This window comes from Neofelis nebulosa, chromosome 6 (genome assembly GCF_028018385.1).
Source record: "Neofelis nebulosa isolate mNeoNeb1 chromosome 6, mNeoNeb1.pri, whole genome shotgun sequence".
Classification (NCBI taxonomy): Eukaryota; Metazoa; Chordata; class Mammalia; order Carnivora; family Felidae; genus Neofelis; species Neofelis nebulosa.
This window is the reverse complement of record NC_080787.1, coordinates 70,864,414-70,886,816: the sequence shown is the minus strand read 5'-3', so window position 1 is coordinate 70,886,816 and position 22,403 is coordinate 70,864,414.

Below are 22,403 nucleotides of genomic sequence, written 5' to 3'. Positions count from 1 at the left end.
TATTTCCTAATTTAGACCAACTGACATATACATATAGAACACATAACATCTTAGAATATATTTCATTAAAATCAAGGTTCATGTTCCTATGAAACCTTAACAAGATTCTATATTATTCTTGTTATATAGAAATCTTTGCTATACAATTATTTGTTATAAAGAAGCTCTTATATAGCCAACATAAACAAGGCATAAATGGAGATGAAATTATTGCATACATTATAATTCTGAAAATTAGTTTAAAAATGTTATAATGAATTTTAAAAGATGCCCAGATGCCAAATAAACTTACCCTCACAAAAAATCCCCCAAACACAGAACATACTATCTGATATATTACCCATAAATACAATAAAAAGCTTTTATTAACAATGACAATGAATACACAAACCCCTAATCTTATCCTTAATGAGAAAAATTTTACCAAGTTAAAGACAAATACAATTTAGTGGAGCATTCAGAAGAAAATTTGGTGGGAAATAAAATGTTCTTATTTGAAAACATGTCAATAATTTTCAAATTATAAGATGATATAATACTAACAAAATCCCAATGAAACATTTACACAAAAATGACAGAACTATACAAAAATCATCTAGGAAGACCAGATTTGCTCCCATTCCTCAAGTACATGTCCAAAAGCTAGCACCATTGCTCATCCTTCGGGCTATGAAGTGGGGAGGAGTGTAACACCCCCTCTCCCCCCACACACATAGGAAAATGTCCCACCTTAAACAGTGGAAGACTCCAAAAACAGATGATCAAACAGAGTAAAAAATTGTGGTAAAGCAAAGTTCAATACCAGGGAGGCAGGCAAAATTGGTGGCAACGTAAAAGGAAGGAGATACCAAGTCTCAAGTAGTGTGCCAGAAATCTCCAAATCCTGGAAGTTGAGAGAAAATTTAAGTGGGAAATAGTACATTAAAAAGGATCTGAAGAAACTAAAACAGGCCTGCTTCTTGTCACTTGACCAACCAGCAGGCAATATGTGAGTGATTTGGCACAGATGTCTAAGAACAAGCAGGGGAAGAAAGAGAAATTTGGGACCGAGAAGAAAGGGGTGACTACCTTCATCATTTGCTAAAGCACATTAACAAAGCCATGTTAATTCAAGCAGCATGAAACAAGTGCAGGGAATAGACAGAATCTAGTAATGATAAATGTAGAACAAAGAAAGTACCACAATGTAGTTTCACCAAAGGTGTTTTTGAAAGAACCAGTTAGCAGTTTCTATCTCACATTTCAGCATAAAATAAAATACATTTCTGAGAACATAAAGAATTAAGTTAACTATGTTTAAAAACAAAAGAAACAAACAAAAAAGGAAATGAAAATTTACTAATGCAATGCCTATTTATGGAGTGCCTACCATGTACCTGGTGCTATTCCTTGTTCTGAGGATACAACACTGTTAAAAGTCCCTGCCTTCATGGAACTTCTATGGTGATAGGGGGAGATGTGCAGTAAACAGATAAACAAGTAAAATCAAAGCTATGCCCTAGGTGGCAAGACTAAAAGACCATTATAAGCAGCGAGCACAAAGGCCCCATGATGAGAGCATCCCTGATGGGTTGGGGACAGAAAGTTATTCAGTGTGGCTGGAGTGAATTAGTGAGGGGCAGGGTGGTAGGAGATGAGGTCACAGGCACAGAATGACACGGCATTGGGCCAGGACATTGGAGGTCACTGTGGGTGAAACAGAAAATCACTTAAGAGTTTTAAGTAGAAGAGTGAAATCATCCAACCTATATTTTAAAAAGATCCTTGCCTACAGGGATGCCTGGGTGGCTTAGTCGGTTAAGCATCTGACTCTTGATTTTGGCTCAGGTCATGATCTCACGGTCGTGGGATTCATCCCTGCATCTGGCTGTGCACTGAGCGTGGCTTGTGCTTTCTCTCTCTCTCAAAATAAATAAATAAGCATTAAAAAAATAAATAAAACAGGTCCATGTCTACTGTAGTTAAAACAGACCATAAGGAAATAAGAATTAAATTCTATTTAGAGAAATCTAAGTGAGAAATGGTGGTGAAAAGTATTCAGATTATGAATGCATTTTAAATGAATGTAAGGACAAACTCAATGAGGATTTTGAGGGGAAAAAAAGAAATCCCAAGATGTGTCTAAGTATTTGGCCAGAGAAACTGGAAAAATGGAGATGCCATTTACTAAGATGGGAAATCTGTGGGAGGACCATTTGGGGACATGATTAGCAGTTCACTTTTGGACATGTTAGTTTGAGATTCTGATATGATATCCAAGTGGAGTTTTCAAGTGAGCCATTAGATATAGTTTTGCAATTTGAGAAAGAGTTTGGAGTTGGAGAATATAAGTATTAGAGTTTTCAGAACCCAGATAATATTTAAAGTCATGAGATATGAGTAAATAAAGATGAGAGGAGAACCAAGGACTGGGCCTTGGAGCAAACATTGAAGAAATGAGAAATCAACAAAGGAGACAGAAAGAGCCACCAGTGAGGTGGGAGGAAAATAAGGAGAGTGTATGGTCTTTGAAGCCAGGAGGGGATAAAAAGTGTTTCAAGAAGAAGGCATCAACAGAGCTGAATGCCCCTGGGGGTCTAGTGAGATAAGTAAGAACGGAGCAGTGTACTTTGTATCTTGAAGGTGGAAGATGTGGTTGTAGAGTGAAGGTCTGTTTTGGTGGAATCATTGGAACAAAACTTGATTAGAGTGGGATCAAGAGAGGATGGATTAAGAGGAACCAAAGGCAGTGAATATAGATAATCTTTTGAAAAGAGTTGCCCTAAAGAGGAACAGAAAAGAAAATGTCTGGAGGGAGTAATGGATTCAGGAGAGGAATGTTGGTGTCTTTGGTTGGTTTTTAAGAAGAGAGAAGTTCACAAATGGGAATTACATAATGAAGAAAAGAACTGGTGATGCAGGGGAAAGAGGAAAATTATGGAAACAATGACCTTGAGCGTGTGCAAATGGATTCTACTGTAAAAGCGGTTGACCTTTGTTAGGTGTGGGGCAGTTCATCAATAGTAACAAGAGGGCACAGGTATAGGTAACATGGTTGATGTGGTGGTAGGGCCTGGCAAATAACGTTTAATTGGTTGTGGTAATTTTCAGTTATGTCTATCAGTAATTCCTCCCAACCCTTTATTCACATGCAGTTTCTCACTTCAAGAGGTTGAGTCTATTTTCCTTCTCTTGAATCCAGCAGGTCTTGTGTCTTGCTTTGACCAATGGAATAAGGTGGGAGTGATGTTTTGGGATTTCCAAGCCTGGGCTTTAAGAAGTTAGCATATCCTACTTCCTCCTTCTTAGATCCTAGCTGCCATGCTCTAAGGAAATCCAGGCTATTGAATACTTAGGAGATTCATGCAAAGCCATGGGGGATGAGAGGCCATTTTGGAGATCTAGGCCAGCATGTCTCCCACCTAAATAACCCTAAATGCTGCACATTGTATGCACCTAAATAACCCTAAACAAGAAGTTCTCAGCCAAACCCTCCCTAAATTCCTAATCATTTTTTTGTATTACGCCATTAAGTTTGGGAAGCTTTGTTAGGCAGAAATAATTTATTGAAATATCAGTGAAATTAATTTTTTTTTCACTTGAAAGTGGGGATGTAGAAGGTGCTAGGAGTTTAAGGGGAGAGGAGAAGATATGAAAAAGTCAGAGGAGGAGATTTAGGGAAGAAATAGTGCTATTGTTAGGAAACACGAAGGTGAATCTGAAGGGAGAACAGTGTGTCTGCTTTTCTCCAGCCATATTCAGCTACACTGGTGCAGGCTTCGACCTGGGGAGGGTTGGATTTCAGTAGATTGGTTTTGTGCCAGGTGAGTGAGGTGAAGTGCATGGAGGCAAGTGGAAGGTATGCAAGAGAGGGATTATAATGAATGGCCATGGAGTTCCATCTCACAGGCAAATAAATCTTAGGTTTTCAACTACTTATCTGCTGATTTAGAAGAAGTAACACAATGGGGCACCTGCGTGGCTCAGTTGGTTCAGCGTGGGCTCTTGACTTCAGCTCAGGTCATGATCTCACAATTCATGAGATCCAAGCCTGCCTAGGGCTCTGCACTGACAGTGTGGAGCCTGCTTGGGATTCTCTCTCTCCCTCTCTCTGCCCCTCCGCTGCTCACTCTCTCTCTCTCAAAATAAATACATAAACTTTAAGGAAGTAAAACAGAAATAACACACTTTGTCAATCCACATTGAACTCTACTGGGAAAGTATTTGTACCTGTATTTATTTGGCTCACCTCATAACCATTTTTTAATATTTTCCCAAGAAAGTAAGGAAGTGAAAAGTAAAATATTTATTTTCTATTACTTGAGGAACACATCATGCAGTAATTTTTGATGAGATATTATGGATTGGAAACTGTTTGAAGTTCTGTATGTAATTTAAAAAATCCTTCATAGAGCATGGCCGAGTGCTTTGCAAGGTAATCTAGAAAAAATTATTTAAGTGAATTAATAAATAAATATGTGCTTTAGTTCTACTCAGGTTTTATAAATAACTCTTTTTAATGGGAAGGTCAGACTTCATTAAATGTGAACTTTTCTAGTTGTGTACTCAGGCTAATGAGGACACTTGGTCCACAGTCGACACTCAGTATAGGTTTGTTGGCTGGGTGAATGAATGATCTTTCTGGTAAAACTCACAGTCTCATGAAGTAAATAAAAGGTAACCCTTGCTAAAGATTGTTTCCAATAATTTCCACATACATTTATAAAACGTCCAGTATAAGAGGGTTTTTCTGACATAGAATAACAGTCTGACATTTCAACTTCTCTCCAAATCTCACTATGCTGATTCCAAGAAAGTCAGTAACAGTGTCATCTTCAAATCCCCACTTATTGTATTTGCTACAATTGATTTGCACTGTATTCCCAAAACCACGGGTACTTGGGTGAACCACTGACAACATACGGAGCTATCCAAAGTCACACAACTTCTTTAGATTGCTTCTTGTCGTGCAGTAATAAAGTGTGGCCTGTTTTGAAAGGTTAAGACATGTTGATTTAAAGAGAACATTTTTTTTTTCTGGTGTGAATGGATACAGACTTTTCCATTTCATTCCAGAAAATGAGTAAAAGTCTACTAATGTACCTGCACTTCGGGAAGATTCCAATTTCATGATTCAGCCAAGAGGGGAATTAAGATTCCCAAAGTAAAAAGTGTTTAATCTGCCAAGGATAGACAATTGATGATCCTGTGCTTCATCATCCATTAACACTTACTTTCTTCAGAGAATTGCCATTATCAAACTTTTCAGTTCTTTTTCCAGAAAAGAGTATTACTTACACACAATATCATGGTGAGGAGAGAGATGGTTGCACAGCGACTAACATATGAAATATGATATATTCCAGCAGTTTCAAAACCTGGTCATATGAGTTACCAGCAAAGCTGTTATAAAATAAATATTCCTGGACTCCCCCCAACAAAGATTCAAATTCAGGTGGATTGGGGAGAGGTGCAGGTGGATTTATTTATAACAAGCTCCTTGGGTGATTCTTCTCTAGCCGGTCTGGCACTGGTTCACTGACAGGTCTTTACAAACCACTGACTTATTCAACTTAAATATATGGCAGCTGCTTGTTTGTGTGACTCTATAAAGTGTGAGATGGTAATAAAATATGTTCTTTTCTCTGCACTATAGCAGATGCATGACTGTTGCTGTCACATATAAAACAACTGATACTTTTAGTTCCGTATTCAACTTTGCAAATATGTATGACCACCCAGTGCTTGCTAGTGGATTTCTGTTCATCTCATATGAGATGAACTTCTCATTGATTCAAGGGAAATAATTCTAAACCATATGTAGTCTGGTTGTCATTCTCTATGGTACTTGTTGCTTCTTCAACACCCAACAAATCCATGATTCTAAATTAGAGAGCCACATCCCCCTTAAGGACCATACTGTCATCTCAAAGTGGTAGAAAGAGCATACGTTGCAAGTCATATTCAATGTGATACTCTAATTTTTAATTTGGGGAAGAGGTTGTTTTTATAATATAATCTACAGAAAAGAAAGCTTAGCAAAATCTTGAAAAGTGGGACTACACAGAAGACAGTGGATTCCTCTGGGAATCCCCCTCCAGAATAACACATCAAAATTGGCAGGGATTGCAAAAGCATCCGTGTCCTATAGGTATCAGAAGAAATGTATTACAAAATGTGGATCAACACTGGTTATGTGCTCGCTGTTTGTTCTGTTCAACCTTGAGGCACTGTGGGTTTTAACATCTTTCAACAGCTGCTCTCTGTGACTCACTTCTTTCCTTCCTACCACATTTTCCAGCTCCACTAGCCCCTTTCCTTTTTTGCTACTTCTACCCAGATTCTAATGCTCCTTGGCTCTGCCCACAGTCAGGATGATTAAGACACTGTTGCCCAGGAGGGGTTGCCACTTGAGGCCTGCGTACTGACTTTCAAATTAATGAGACAATTGTAGAGCTCTCTTCTGCAGTCCTAGGATAGTTACCGATTGTGTGTTGAAGCCATTTACCCTGAAGCTTAATCCATAAATTTGTAGTGAAAATGAAATAAAGATCCAATGAATTATGTTCGACATCAAACACCCATTACATTTGGCATTTGGAAAATGTTAAACCACTGTAAAATAGCTGAATTTCATTTGCCAAGCATTTCCATTACCATGATCTTTTGTTAGAAAACTCAAAGCCAGTCAGGGAAATTTAATGTTAACGAGGAAATGAATGCACACGCACACACACACACACACACACACACACATGTATTTCATAAGTGTTTGAGCTTCTACCATCAAAGTGTCCCTCCTTTTCTGTTCCATTTTAGCAGCAAAGAGAGAAGATTCTGAATTTAGGTGAACAAAGCATATGGCATATTTCCAGTTCTAAATATGCTTTTTTACGAATTCTAATTCAAACTTCCCTTTGTTATCAATGCAATATACTCTTATTTATTTTTTGTATTTTATAGATTTTTTTGTCTTAGTGTGGTTGACACACAGAGTTACATTAATTCCACTTCTTCCCTAGACGCTATTCTATGGTCGGGCTTCTATTTTTCTAGCAGGAGAGTAAGATTGAGAAAGATTAAGTGACTTGCTCAGGGTCACACAGCAAATAAGCAGCACAACCATCACTAGAAGCCAGATCCCATGTCATCCAGCAAATATATGTGAGGGCTAATCTGTGCCAGGCACAAAGGTCAATGGCACACACTCTCTTCTCCAGTTGCTCATATTCTGCTTGAGGCAGGTGAATGACTAACAAGGTCGCTACAAGAGACAACATGGGAACAGACATAGATCCCTATAGAATAGGGGCAGCTCAGAGAAGACTTCCCAGAGGAAGTGACATGTAATGTGACCTCTAAGCTGCCTATAGGAAAGAAAGAGTAGAAAGACATTTTAGGCAGAAGGAGTATTTCCTCATGCTCAGAGGCAAAAAAGCATATGCTGTTCAGACAACTGTAGGTATCTCCTCACACTGGAGCGTGGGAGCGCCCGGCAAGAGGCTCATAGATATGGGACCAAGCTGGGAAGGGGCCTCAAACTTGCCAATTCTAGAAATTAGGACATTGTTGTGAAGGCCTTTGAAGAGTCACTGTAGGTGTTTTGGCAGAGGAATAAAGCTATGTAATTTGCATTTTAGCAGCAATTTTCAGACTAAAGTGTAAATATTGGACTGAAGAAAGGGAGAATAAGAGGCCAGGACAATGCTTCCCCAATTATAATACAAAGTTTCTTTGGGTGAGAATTTTAAAAAGGCAACCCTTCCTGTTGGAACATCGTCATAACACTGAGAATTTATCAGAAGACTCTCTTTATTGTCGTTTTCCAGAAAACTATTGACACAGATATAGAAATCTACATGGTATGTTGTGACACCTTTGCAATGCGTAGCCTGCCCAACTGGCCGTGACCACACATTGCTTCTAGGAATCCTAAATTGGAAGTGTGACCAACGTTGTACAGCTCTTGAAAATGTACAAGCCACTTTCATTAAAATTATTTGTTTGTTCTTCCTGATGAGCTTGTGAGGTCGTTAGAAAAGGTAGTATTTTTATCCTCAAACTTAGATGGTATGTTAAAAATTGGGTTAGGGGAAGTTTGGGTGATTATTTTAATTTTCTTTCTCTTTCAGATCTTCACTAGGAGGAAAAAACAAAAAGAAAAAAACTCCACAAAGTTACATTCCCTTTCTACAGCTAAGTGCTGGTCACTTCTTTTTTAACTATCCCTAAAAGGAAAGAATATAGAACAGTAGAATTGAACTCCTGTGGTTGCTCAAAAAATGAACGCAAGTAAGTTATAACTGCATGGGAGGGAAACTCTAGGTTAGGAGGGCATCACTGTATTTACTTACATCTGAAAGTCTGATTATGTATAATACAGCATTTCCAAGCTGATTTTGGATGATGACCATACATAGTGTGAAAAAAATGCCTTCAAATATTCAAGCAGTGTGGTCATTGTTCCCGAGGGCATTCCAATGAACAATGCTTAGAATGTAAAGGTAAAGATCAAGGCAACATATGCACTGATTTTAGCACATTTAGCGGTTTCTATGTTCACCTCCTCCACTAAAATAAGAAGTCCTGAAAACAAGAGCTGTTTAACTTTTAAAAATATTTTTACCTAGAAATAAATAGCAAACTTCAATTATTTTTCAGTAAAGAAATTGCTCAGTAACATTCTGGCTATCTCAAAAGAAAAAAAAAAAAAGAAAGAAATGTAGGTTTCTAATGGCCTAAATAAGCAGACTTCTCTGAGTGCTGGTAACTGAAGAACATACAGCTGTGAACTTTATACCGTAATTTAAAACAGACTGGAGGATACTATAACTTTCCATAGATAGTCATTTAATTATTTCCAAGGAAATACCATTCTTCTTAAATTTCAAATGCTTAAAATTTTGTAATACAGCATAGTTCTGCAATAAAGTGTTCAGAGAAAAGTAATTTCAAAATTTTTTGCCGTCTGGAGAAAAAAGAACAGGACATTTTTAAAGAGCTGAGTTGTAATGGTTACACTTCTTTTGATTACAAGTGAATGAAAATCCAAACCAAACTGGTTTGTACCAAAATAGAATTTATTGCCTCACCTAACCCAGAAGTTCAGGAATAAATCTAGCTTCGGTCAGAGCTTGACCAGACTCAAATGATATCATCAGGACATGGTTTTTCTCTGTGACTCTTGGCTCTGCCTTCTGCTTGTTGTAGAAAATTATTGTTCAAATCACAGACAAGGTTGACCTCATGGTTGCAAGCTGGCTGCCACGGCTCCAGGAGCTCACACTTCCAGGTTCCATCATGTAGGGCAGACAGTCTGCTTCTCTGAGAGCTGAAATAAAACACCTGGAGTGAAATCTCAGCAGCTAGGATTGACCACCATGGATCACTGTGACCAGAGAAAAAGGTATACCCACCCATGGGTCTGGTCTTAGATCAAATACACCATTTTCGAGCTGGGGAAGAGTTAGTTTTACCCAAAGCAAAGGATGTAACAATGGCAGAGAAGTGGCTCCCCCAGAGGAAAATGGAGGAATCGTGATTGCTTTTGGTTTAATGCTCTCTCTGGGTAAGTTTTAAGATACACGAAAGTAAGGACCTTACTGAGTTTGCTCACCATTTTATCAGTTATGTATCATTTTATCATTTATTTAGCACACAGTTCTGTGTCTGATATAGCAGAAGTCCAATAAGTATTTACTAATTAGATGAAGATAATAATGGTATGTTCTCATTTCCATTGGGATGAATAAAGATGGGCTATGGTGAGGACTCCATTAGTCTGAAACATTTTACATTCTTCCATCCAAGTACTAACCAGGCCCAACGCTGCTCAGCTCCTGAGATCAGAGGAGATGGGGCTCTGAATGAGTGGTATGGCCATAGACAGGAGCATTCTACATTCCTGATGACCCCTCCTTCTTGGGACTCATCCTTCTTTAGTTTTGATGATTCTACCTCATCTGACTCTGCTTCTGAGAATTTTGCTCCCCTTAGCATCCCCACTTGTAGTTCCCCCCTTGCCATTCCCACGGCGACTGTGGTAGTCTTGATCTTTATCATCTGTCACTTGTAAAAGGTATACCCTCCTAATTAGTTTCTCTCCCTCTGTTTCCTCTCCTCTCTTCATCTCAATGCTTTCAGAATAGTTTGCTTAAATTTGATTAAAAAGTAGTTTGAATCTTGTCACTTAGCAGTACTCATTTCCTGTTGTCCCAGGCGAAGTTCAAAGTCCTTAGTACTCAAGTAACATCCCTAACCTATTACTGTATTTATTTTCCTTCCCTCTTTGTTCTCAAAAACACTATAAATGCCTTAAGAGGAAGGCTTATGCCTGATTTATTGTCTTATTTGTTACTTGCCTTTCTCGAACCTATACTGATGGTTTTGTGCATGATAAACACTCAATAACTAAAAGTTAATAAACAAACAAAATAAAAAACATACACCACATTGAATGTACAATGTTATTTCAGGAATTTCATCTTTTTGGGATAATAAAGACCAAAGATATATCCGGTGAGTATAAGGTTCTTTCTTCCATAGTCCATTGTAGTTGGCTGTGGAGAAACCTTCTACTTCTACTTCTTGGTAGCTTTCAGAGATAGCTCCCTACAACTGGCTTTAATAATGCACAATATTTGTACAAAGGAAAGAGGGGAGTAGGTCCACCTTGATTTTGAAGGTGATTTTTCCCTCACTTAATAGCATCTTATCACACATATAGCACAGATTGTGATCTGATATCTTTTAAAAATATCATTGCTGGGCAATTCACTGAAAAAGCAAAACAGTTTGTCAATAAACATAAAATGCTCAACCTGAATAATTATAATAGAAATTCAAATTCAAAGATAATAATGAATTAGTATTTTTCATTTATCCAATTAGTTAAGATCAAAGTTTGTTGCTGGCCAGTTCGAAAAAGATGTGGAGAAGCAATCATTTTCATAAACCTATGGTGGAATAACAGTGTAGCAGTACCCGCCGGAATTTTAAAAATGTATATTCCTTTGACTCATCTATTTCAATTCTAGTAATTTGTTCCACGTATAGTCTGAAATAATTGCACAAAAATATATGCACAGGGATGTTCATTGCATCATTATTTGTAATAATTTAAAAAACAGAACTGGAAGCAATCCTAATGCCTATCAGCTGGGAACTGGAAATTAATTACTATTTAGTCATGCTTAATATTTAGCATCAAATTTAAAAGAATGAAATGGGGATATACAAGTAAGGGTGGCAGTGTGGGTAAATGTAGAAAGATCTTCTATTAAGTGGAGGGGCGCCTGGGTGGCTCAATTAAGCATCCAGTTTGGGCTCAGGTCATGATCTCATGGTTCACGAGTTCTAGCCCCACTTTGGGCTCTGTGCTGATAGCTCAGAGCCTGGAGCCTGCTTCAGATTCTGTGTCTTTGTCTTTCTCTCAGCCCCTCCTCCTCTCATGCTCTGTCTCCCTCTGCCTCAAAAATAAGTTTAAAAAACCTTAAAAAATTAAAAAAAACCTATTAGGTGGAAAAAAAGTATGCAAAATAGTACACAACATATGATCTAGTTTGTTAAAAAAATTTTTTTGTAGCAACCCTAGAGAATGAGAGATGGGAATGGAGGCAGGTAGGGGGAGAAATCTTTGCATCTTTCTATGTGAATTTTTGCTACACACAGTCATTACTGTTACAATACAAACTATTTTGTTTTAAAAAAGAAATACATATACACACAAATGTAAAACAATGAGTTCCAGGGTGCCTGGGTGGTTCAGTCAGTTGATTAAGCGTTCGACTTCGGCTCAGGTCATGATCTCGCGGTCTGTAAGTTCGAGCCACATGTCGGCCTTTGGGCTGACAGCTCAGAGCCTGGAGCCTGCTTCAGATTCTGTGTCTCCTTTCTCTGTCTCTCCCCCACTCTGTCTCTCTTAAAAATAAATAAAATAAAACATTTAAAAAAATGAGTTCCATAGTATTATACACAGTTCATATTTCATATTCTCTTATACATTAATTTGTTCTGCAGCTATTTATTGAGTGTTTTTATGGTCCAAACACCATGCAAGCTTCTTATTTCCTTTCTTCAAAGCTGTACATGTCGTTGGTATTCAAAGGTGCTTTTGCACACAGGCCCCTGCCCACATTATGGGTACTTTGCTTTTCCTAATCATGTTAAAATACCATCTTAAATGGCCCCCATATTTTTGTAGCTACCTGTCAGGATATTTTCTACTCACATGTACAAAAAGCATGTTAATTCAATTGGCCATTTTCAGCTTTGTGCCCCAGGCTTGCGACTTCCCTTTGGTTTGGATGAAGGGCACTTTGTTTTTCTTGAAACATAAAATAATTGAAAACAGATTTCTGAACATAGGTTAGCTCCATAACCAGCAGTCTGAGAAAGCAGAGCAGTGCTGCCCTCTGACTGAGACACCGCTGCTGATTGTGCTTCGATGGTATGGGAGGCAATTTCCCATCATGCCCTAATAGCCTAAAAAGAAGAGTCACCTGTTTGCATTGGACTTGGGTCTGAGAGTCAAACTCCACTTTTCTTGGCAGTGTAAAGTCAACTATGCCCTCCTGGGGTCTCATCACACATTCCATTATTCATCAAGGGAACACTAGATAGTGCTGACATTTGTGCTCCAACACGCATTTTATTAGGGTAGATCTGCCAGGACTTTTCAAAAATAATTAACTTCTGGGGCACCTGGGTGGTTCAGTAGGTCGAGCGTCCGACTTCAGCTCAGGTCATGATCTCAGGGCTCATGAGCTCAAGTCCCACATCGGGCTCTGTGCCGATAGCTCAGAGCCTGGAGCCTGTTTCAGATTCTGTGTCTCCCTCTCTCTCTGCCCCTCCCCTGCTCACGCTCTGTCTCTCTCTCTCTCTTTCTCAAATAAACATCAAAAAATTTTTTAAAAAATAACTTTTCCCTTTAATAAATACGTCTTCACGATGACGTTCATATAATATTGACTGAAAGAGGGATGTAGGCTTTATTCCTTAAAAGACCAGAACACTCAGATTATGAATCAGAATCTAACTTAGTCAAGCAAGAAATTGAAATTTTCCTTACACAGGGTTCAATGTGGGTTTTTTTTTTTTTTTTTTTTTTTTTTTTTGCCAGAATGGGGAGGATCCATTGGCACTGAGCCCAGGCCATAGTCTAATGATGGCTCTTGTAAACATGCGTACAATGTTGCAAGCACTGTGGCCTTCAACATCATCATATTAACACAAAGGAGGCTTAAACAATAATGAACATTTAATGTTTGTACTTTATATGTTACTATCACCAGGTAACCAGAAAGCATCAGAGAACCACCTTATGCCAAAGGCTCAACCAAAAGGTACCTTCCCAAAACTTTCCCCATTTTCTGACTTTAGACATATCCATGGCTCCTAGAATTTCCTTCTATGAGCCATACATGCATGGGGTAGATCAGTGTAGATGGCTAATGTATGTTCCCAGATTTTGAGGACTATCAACGTTGGTAATACAGAATCTAATGAAAAACGGTACAATTTGTGCAAACTTTAAGTGCTATGTTGTAGAATTCTGAGTTGGGTCTTCTTCAGACGCTTGATTCACAGATTTTAAAGGCTACTGCTCATTTCCAGCAGCTTTTGCCATTTTTTAGCTAAGCATGCAAGTGGTTTGCCACTTTGCAAGGATATGCCCTGATCCTGCAGAGTGTTTATATTCAAGTTACCTACGAGGGTATCATTTCAAATACTTTCTCCTGTTCCCCCATAAATACACTTTAATTTTTGTTATGGCATGTGTACTAATTTTGTGCTCAGAAAATATTGCTTGCCAACAAAGGAATTATTGAAAATCTTAGCTTCTTTTATTTCTCAGAAAAATCTGTTGATCATATAACGCTTAAAATTGAGTGACATCTATAGAAACACCAGGTTTATGGCATAGCTCTACTCCTGTATCTTTGAGCAGCTAGAATTTTTTTTCTGTCCTTTTTGCATAACACATACCCAAAGTGTCTGCTTGTAACAGCTGATTCAACTCCCCTCCCCGAAATCTTAAAGGTCTACGTTACTAAGTCCAAAAATAGGGTGAACCAATATTTTGTATAAAAAGAATGTTCTTTGTTTGCACTGGGTCAATATTTCATCAGTCGGTGAAATATTAAGCAGTTCTAAATATATCATCGTATTCCTCTTGAACTACTGGAATTTCCACTTGCAGAAAACAGAAAATAGGACATATGCATGAAATAAATATGTTCAAATGCAACTTCCACAGTGATGTGAAGAAAAATAATTGAAAGTAAGTTGTATTCATTGGTAGTTTGCTTCTTTGGTTGTGAAGCATGTTAGTCTAAATAAAAGTATCCAAAAATGTGAAGGAATAAGATTACTGACGCCAACTATTACAGGATATATAAATACTTGAGTAAATCCTTATGAGAAGGAAAAATGCTTTCAAATTCTCAGCTTTTCAGAACAGAAAGAGCGTTGATTCTGGCATTGAGTGTAAACCACCTACGTATCATTTTTCATGAGCTACCAAGAGATGAAGCCAAGGGCAAAAATGTACACCGAAATTCCCTGTTGAGAAGATGGAAAAAAAAGAGAAGAAACCCCAAAATAATGGAAATATTGTCTGCATATTTAATAATTCTTGACTATGCCAACCGAGAAGTGAGAATTATAAATACTTGGTCATATTCGCTTCTTGTATTTCATTTGTTGTCTATTTTGAAAAACACTAGGCAGCCTGGCCTACATTTCATCCATGTGATTGACAGTGTGGATTTGCCCAAGTTGAGTTCCAGTGAAATTAAGTTGTTGTTGTCGTTGTTGTTATTGTTGTTTTTATCTGCAGATTTTATTCCTCTGAACCGTATCATTAGAGAAAAAAGGAAAAGGTTAATGCCAAATCTCACCATTTTTGTTCGTGAATATATATCTCTTTTAATTCCAAGTCCATATTCTAACTAGAAAATAATATAATGTTGTTACTATGTTAGTACAAATGACGAAGTTAGATTTTTTTTTTAATGTTTATTTTTGAGACAGAGAGAGACAGAGTGTGAGCAGAGGAGGGGCAGAGAGAGAGAGAGGGAGACACAGAATCCGAAGCAGGCTCTAGTCTCTGAGCTGTCAGCACAGAGCCTGATGCAGGTCTTGAACCCATGGACTGTGAGATCATGACCTGAGCTGAAGTTGGACACTTAACAGACTGAGCCACCCAGGAGCCCCCACCCCTTTATTTTCTTTTTTAAGAGAGAGAGAGAGAGAGAGAGAGAGAGAGAGAGAGAGAGAGAGAGAGAGAAACAGAGTGTGAGCAGAGGAGGGGCAGAGGGAGAGAGAGAATCTTAAGCAGGTACCACACCCAGCATGGAGCTTGAACTCACGACCCTTATCAAGAGCTGTAATCAAGAGTTGTACGCTTAACTGACTGAGCCACTCAGGTGCCCCCAAAATTAGATCTTTTAAATAAAACAAGAGGGGGGTGCCTGGGTGGCTCAGTCAGTTAAGCGTCCAACTTTGGCTCAGGTCATGATCTCACGGTCCGTGAGTTCGAGCCCCACATCAGGCTCTGTGCTGACAGCTCAGAACCTGGAGCCTGTTTCAGATTCTGTGTCTCCCTCTCTCTCTGACCCTCCCCCATTCATGCTCTGTCTCTCTCTGTCTCAAAAATAAATAAACATTAAAAAAATTAAAAAAAAATAAAACAAGAGGAAGACTTTTTATATTTTTATCCAAATATGTAGTTGATTGAGGGGTTCCTGGGTTGTTCAGTCAGTTCAGTGTCTGACTCTTGATTTTGGCTCAGGTCATGATCTCAGCCTGCTTAAGATTCTCTCTCTGTTTCTCGCTGCTCCTCTCCCCCACTTGCACTCTTTCTCTCTCTCTAAAAAAACAAACAAAAAAGATTATTAAAAAAAAAGATGTAGTTGACTGACTCCTGTGAACTACTTGTTTCTTTTTTTTGTTGTTGTTGTTTTTTTAATTTATATATTTTAAGAGAGAGAGATAAAGAAAGAGAGAGAGAGAGAAAGAGAGAGAGAGAGAGAGACGGAGAATGAGTGGGGGAGGAGCAGAGTGAGAATCCCAAGCAGGCTCCGAGCTCCACACTGAGCTGGACTGGGGGCTCAATCTCACAGATTGTGAGATCATGACATGCACCAAAATCAAGAGTGGGATGCTTAACGCACCAAGCCACCCTGGTGCCCCTGACTACTCATTTCTAAGAAATACTGATCTCATTCCTTGTAGAACATTTTATAAGTACTTCAATCTAACCAAATCTTTAGGTAGCATTTATTCAGGTGTCATATGTAGTTTATAGACACTGCTTTTGCAAGAAGTTCTCATCAATTTCCAGAAGAGTGTTTTATTACATAGGCATGCAATACTAAGAAAACTATGTTAAATCCATCCTATGCAGTTATTATTCAGTAACTGTGCTTATGCAGTTATTGAAAGTTTGTTTAAAAATAATTTTTAATATTATGAAGTAATGCTTTTTGCAAGAAATGATGCTTTTGTCAAACAAAAAGCAATATAAATCATTTTAAATGTAGTATTAACTTGTGTACAAAATGTATGAAAAATAAAGACAGAAAGGAAATATTTCACAATATGAATATTGGTTGCTATGCCTGTGGAACTATGACTATGATTTCTTTTTTCTTTTCATCCACACATCCTCAAACTTTCTCCTCTTCCTCTCTTTTTTAGTGAGGAGTTTCTTAGTGAGGTAGAGAATAATCCCTTTGTGACCTAACCCTGACCTCCCTCCTCAGCCTCATCCTTCTCTCCCCATATTTTGCTGTATACTATAGAATGTATATATTATTCAATCTCAATCTTTAAGGGTTTGCTCAGGCTAATATGTCCTGAATAAAGTTTATTCTTAGTGTAACTTATAACTATGGTAGCTCTTCCTTCCTGGAGCATTCTTATTGGGACTAAGTTAACTAAGTATCTCTCCCATAACTCCTGGTGCTTCTCAGTTAGCCTGTATTATATAATACTGAGTTAATTTACTTAGAAATTTGTTTCCTCCACTAGATTACAAGCTTTTGGAAACAGAGGTTGTGAGTAATTCATAATTCATTCACACTGATGCTTAGCATGGATCTGAGGTAGAGCAGGCACGCAATAAATGTCTGAGGAATCAACTTATAGTCACCTAAAATTAACTGTAGACTCAATGTCTTGCTTCAGAACAATAATGCTCAAGTATATTAGGAAAAGGCAAATAGATGTTGAATACTGCAACTGGCCAGCGTTGTCACTTACTTGGTACGATTACTAATATTTCAAGAAACTAGTTAAACTTTTGATGTTTTGCCTCTCATTCTATTCTAGAGAACTCGTATACTAAAGTTCCTTAGACATATGAGGGCAAAGGAGACATGTTCTTCTTTAAAGCTGCAGAATAAAAAAGTAGGCAACAATACTATTTCACAAATTAGGTGGGCACAAGGTCAAACATTGTCTCAGTTCTACATAGTTTTTGTGGCTTGGAAACTTCTGTTAGAGGCATCGTATTTTTCCTAACACTTACCTAAAAGGACATACCTAAGGTTTGGAAATCAGTAGAGAACATCCATTCCTGAGAAATTTCCAATTCTTTGTGGTTCTGGTCAAGATGGTCAAAAGCACTGTGCCATATATCCTCTTGGTCTGGTCCCAGGCTGAGCAGAAGAAGATCCCTGAGATCCAGGTTCAGATACTGATTAACCACAGCCTCTGGGAAAAGCACATAAATGCGTGGGTTTCAGTTTCCATCTCTGTGACGTGTCAACATCAATTCTGCTCAGCGGAGAAGAGGTTGTCTATCCCACAGAGTGAGGCCAGACTGCCACTTTCACCATCCATTTCAGTCTCAACACCTCCCTGGCAGAAACAGCGACCAGAAAAGCTCTACCTTTTAGCATGGATTATTGGTTCTTTAAGATCCTTGTCAGAAATTAGGCCTATCATTTCCGTTTTTTTTAAGCATGAGCAATGTTCGCAGGACGGGCTCTGCTTCTGTGTTATCTAGCCTCTGCTGACCATCTATATTCTGAAAGTTACCAAGACCTGTAACTTCACTTCTTTCATCTTTTCAGGAGCAATTTTTATAGCTTTTTTTCCCCTTTCCTCGTAAGCCAAATATTAGATGCCTGTTGCTCACAGGCATATTATTTAAATAAAGACACACATTGCATTTAATATTACCAATTGGAAAAGTGTCTTTGAAAGGTAGTGAAAGCATTTGGATAGTTCTCAAAGAATTAGGTTAAATGTAATAATTTTTTCTTGGCCCCAAACTGTATTATTTCATGATCAAACATTATTTGTCAGAAATAAGAATCTAATACAAATATTTTAAATGCATTTAACTCGCTGCAATATTATTTAGGATTACGAGAACAAGATGAATGCATTTTGCACTCATTTTTTATTTTATATTTTTATATTTTATACGTTAAAGTAAGCTAAATTTTAGAGGCATGTGAGATTATAAGAAAAATGTTGCCATGATAATCTGTGTGAGGAAAATATTAAAATGGAAAATATCCGTTATGATAAGTCTTGCATATTTTATGGAGATAAATATGAAAAATAAAGGAATTTATCCTAAATAATATAATCCACTCCCTTGGATCAATTATCACTGTCATATGCTGAGTACTTTCAGTCAGTACATAGTCATAACCAGCTATACTGGTCAGACTTTGCCATTTGGAGAACATATCACCTATCCAACAATTCCTGATTAGACAAATTCTTAGAAACTTTAGAAGAGAACTATGGTAAAATAAAGCTGGTAGCCAAATGTATTTAAAATTATGTAACTTGGGGTGCCTGAGTGGCTTAATCGGTTACGCATCCGACTTTGACTCAGGTCATGATCTTCCAGTTCATGAGTTTAAGCCCCACGTTGGGCTCTGTGCTGACAGCTCAGGGCTTGGATTCTGCTTCGGATTCTGTGTCTCCCTCTCCCTCTGTTCCTTCCCCACTCACACTCTGTCTCACTGTCTCTCTATCAAAAACAAATAAAGAAAAAACATTTTAATAAAAAATAATAAAAAATAAATAAAATTATGTAACTTAACTCCTGATGGTTTTAGAAAATTAAGAAGCCAAAATGTCTTATTAAAATATATTATGGAGTCAACCTATTCAAAATAGTACCATGGGAAAGCTACTTAGAAGAATGCAGTTTTTGTCCTTAAAATTGAAACACCCTAACTGTAGATGTATGAAATGTATCATGCTATGAGGCTCAAAAAAACTCAGATCAAATTCACATGGGGTGGTGGGGGTCTGGCTTGCTAGGGGCCAATCTTTTCTCCTTATTTAGAAAAATGAGTTATGGAGTTTTTGTAAGGTTGGGTTGTATGCAGTTGCTGGAGGGAAAATTCAAGAACTAGAAGGATAGAAAAGGAGATGACATCACATGGTCTGCATTACATAGTGAATAGATGGGTGGGAAAAATCAGAAAAGACATTATGTGGCCCCTTCGATCAGGAGTCAGCAACCTTCCCTGTACAAGGTCAGACAGTAAATATCTTTGGTTTTATGGACCATTACAGTTTCTGTTGTAACTACTCAACTCTGTTATGTAGCATAGACAATGTGGAAATCAATAAGCATGACTTTATTCCAATATAACTTTATTTATGGGCACTGAAATTGTATTTTTGTGTGCCATGAATTATTCTTCTCTTGACTTGCTTTCAACTATTTAAAAACATAAAATCATCGTCAGTTGGTGGACCATGCAAAAACAGGCCGTAAGCCAGTTTTGGCCTGCAGGCCGTGGTTGCCTTAGATGAATGGATGGTTTTTTGCCTGGATGGAAAAAGAAGACTTGGAACCAGAGTTGTTGCCTGGGGAGCATCCACATGCCACATCTCAATGCTTGTGGTGAACACAACCAGGGCAGATCACACCCAGTTTTGTTTTGACCAGCACTCAAGGACACTGTGGGTACAGGATAGTGGCAAGCAGCGAAAAAACAACTCTTTTGAACTATAAAGACTGGTTTGGTTTGTAGCTCTTCATAGTCAATGTGTGTCTTCTCCAAAAGCCTGGAAACTTAGGGAAAGAAAGGGTTCTGTCAATCACATTCCCTGCTCTAGCCAGTGTTCATCCCCATGCCTGGCACATAGCAACAATCCTTACATATTAGATGAACTGAACTGAATAGAGATTTCAAAGGGACCCTAAGAGGGTCCAGTCTATTCCAAATGAATCAATTCTGTTGCCTTATGATAAGGATTCCGATGTGGAAAGAAAAAAATAAAATAATATAAAGTAAGAGCTACGGCAGAAACTTCTACTTACTTATTTCACTAGCGAAAATGTCACATGACAGCTTTGAGTGACTTTGACAGCTAAGAAGGCAATAATACGTTATGTAAATGTAGCTCTACATATTTTTAACAGAACTTCATACAGTTGCTGAGTCTATATAAAGTTTTCTGCAAACTTTAGCTGATATATAAAGAACACCACCAGAACGAGGCCTAATGAAATGTGTCTGCTTCAGCTGGAGCACAGAAGCTCAGCCCGTTCTCTGCCCCTGAATCAAATCAGGAGCAGATGGTAATTGGGACCAGATGAAATTTCAAAGGGGAGAGATGCAGGACATTCCAAAGTGCACACTAAACTTTTTTCCACAAAGACTAATGTTAATAATACAGACATCGTATTCACTGAACTTACACACACTGCAACTGAATTACCTCGAAAGTGAAGCAATTCATTTTTACAGATTGACATCATTAAGTATTTGGGGAAAAATTAATAGCAATCGGTAACTTCATAGGTCTTTTTTTGTTGTGTTTTCACATGTTTCATTTTACAGAACCACTCCTTGTAAAAGGAATAGTCCTTTTATATTTTGCTTTTCTTTGCTCACAGCAATCCTTCAGTTTCAGGAAAAATGGACTAAGCCAGCAAAACAAAACAAAACAAACAAAAAAACTTTCTGAAAAGTATAAACAGTAAAGCTGACTTAAAAATTTCTGTCATATATTCTATTTTTCCTGCTATATAATCCCAATACATTCTTTAAACAAATAAAAACTCGGATATTTAAGTGATAATGCTCTCAACATTAGTACAATCCTGAAACAGACTTTTTGAACTTCAGAACAGCAGTGTTTGACAGCTATTTATCAGATGACAGCAGCCATATGGAAAGGTATTCTTCCCTATTTATCCCCTATGGTGCCCGTGCATATTACTCTAGTGGTGGCTCTCACCACCAGCCATCAGCCATGCCAAGGAGATCATGTCTGCTGCAGATTAATCACATTGAGTGGAAATCACTGAAGATTACTACTTGGGATGTTAGACTAGCAGGAAAAGCAAGTCCTGAGTGTGAAATAGTCAGCTTGTAATGATGTAGGGGACAGGTTAGTTAGATAAAAGAGAATGCCAGGGTCACTGTCCTCCTCAAGAATCTTTGGGTGCTACAGTTAATACAGTGACCCAGCCAACTGGATTACCTATTTCTCAGGACACACACCTTCTGCTTTCTTGTCTTTGGGCTTTTGTTCATGTCATCCTATTGTCTATTCCCTGAAACTGATGACTCCTTATCTTCAGGACCTCAGAACCCAAGTCTGTGGTATCTCTCTCTTCCACAGTAGTCCACAGAAGTTATCATTTTAACACAGAGGTTACAAACTTAGCTGCATACAGAGGCCAAGATCATGATGAATGAGATAGGCTGGATGTAACAAGGTGCCCCCTTACATGGAGCCTCACTGTTGCACAAATGTGTTTCATCTAAATAGAGGTGATTCCTTTCTGACCCACTCCTGTGTGCCACATGGGAATGTGGGCCCAATGTTGCCATGAGTTCTGATTTTTAAAAGAATTTTGCGATGTCAGTGTGAAAATTTCTAATTTGTAAGTGTTGGCCCTTATAAATATAAATTATCAAATATATGTATTGTACATTATTGGCCTGAGAGCAATCAGATTGGAATCTCTTCTTAACCATTCATTTGATAAATTCATTTATATGTGGTACTTAAAGTGTTTTACATTCACTATATGAGCATCATAGGTTTTACTTAAATGGGCCATGATTTTATAACACTTACTTTTTCTTATACAAATAGAACACAGATTCCTTTATATTGAGACTATATCATGTACATTTTACTTCATGTACATTTTACATGTACATTATATTGAGACTATATCATGTAATTTATACATACAAGTGTTTAATAAGTGGTAATTTGGTTGATAAGCTAATTAAAATTTTAAAAGAAAGTGAAAATTAAGTTATCATAGTAAGGTATAAAGGGGTAAAATCAAAATGGAATAATAGAAAATTTTCAATAAAAATATGTCTTAAGAAATATTATTTAGCTACAAAAAAGAATGAAATCTTGCCATTTTCAACAACATGGATAGAGCTACAGAGTATACTGCTAAGCAGTCA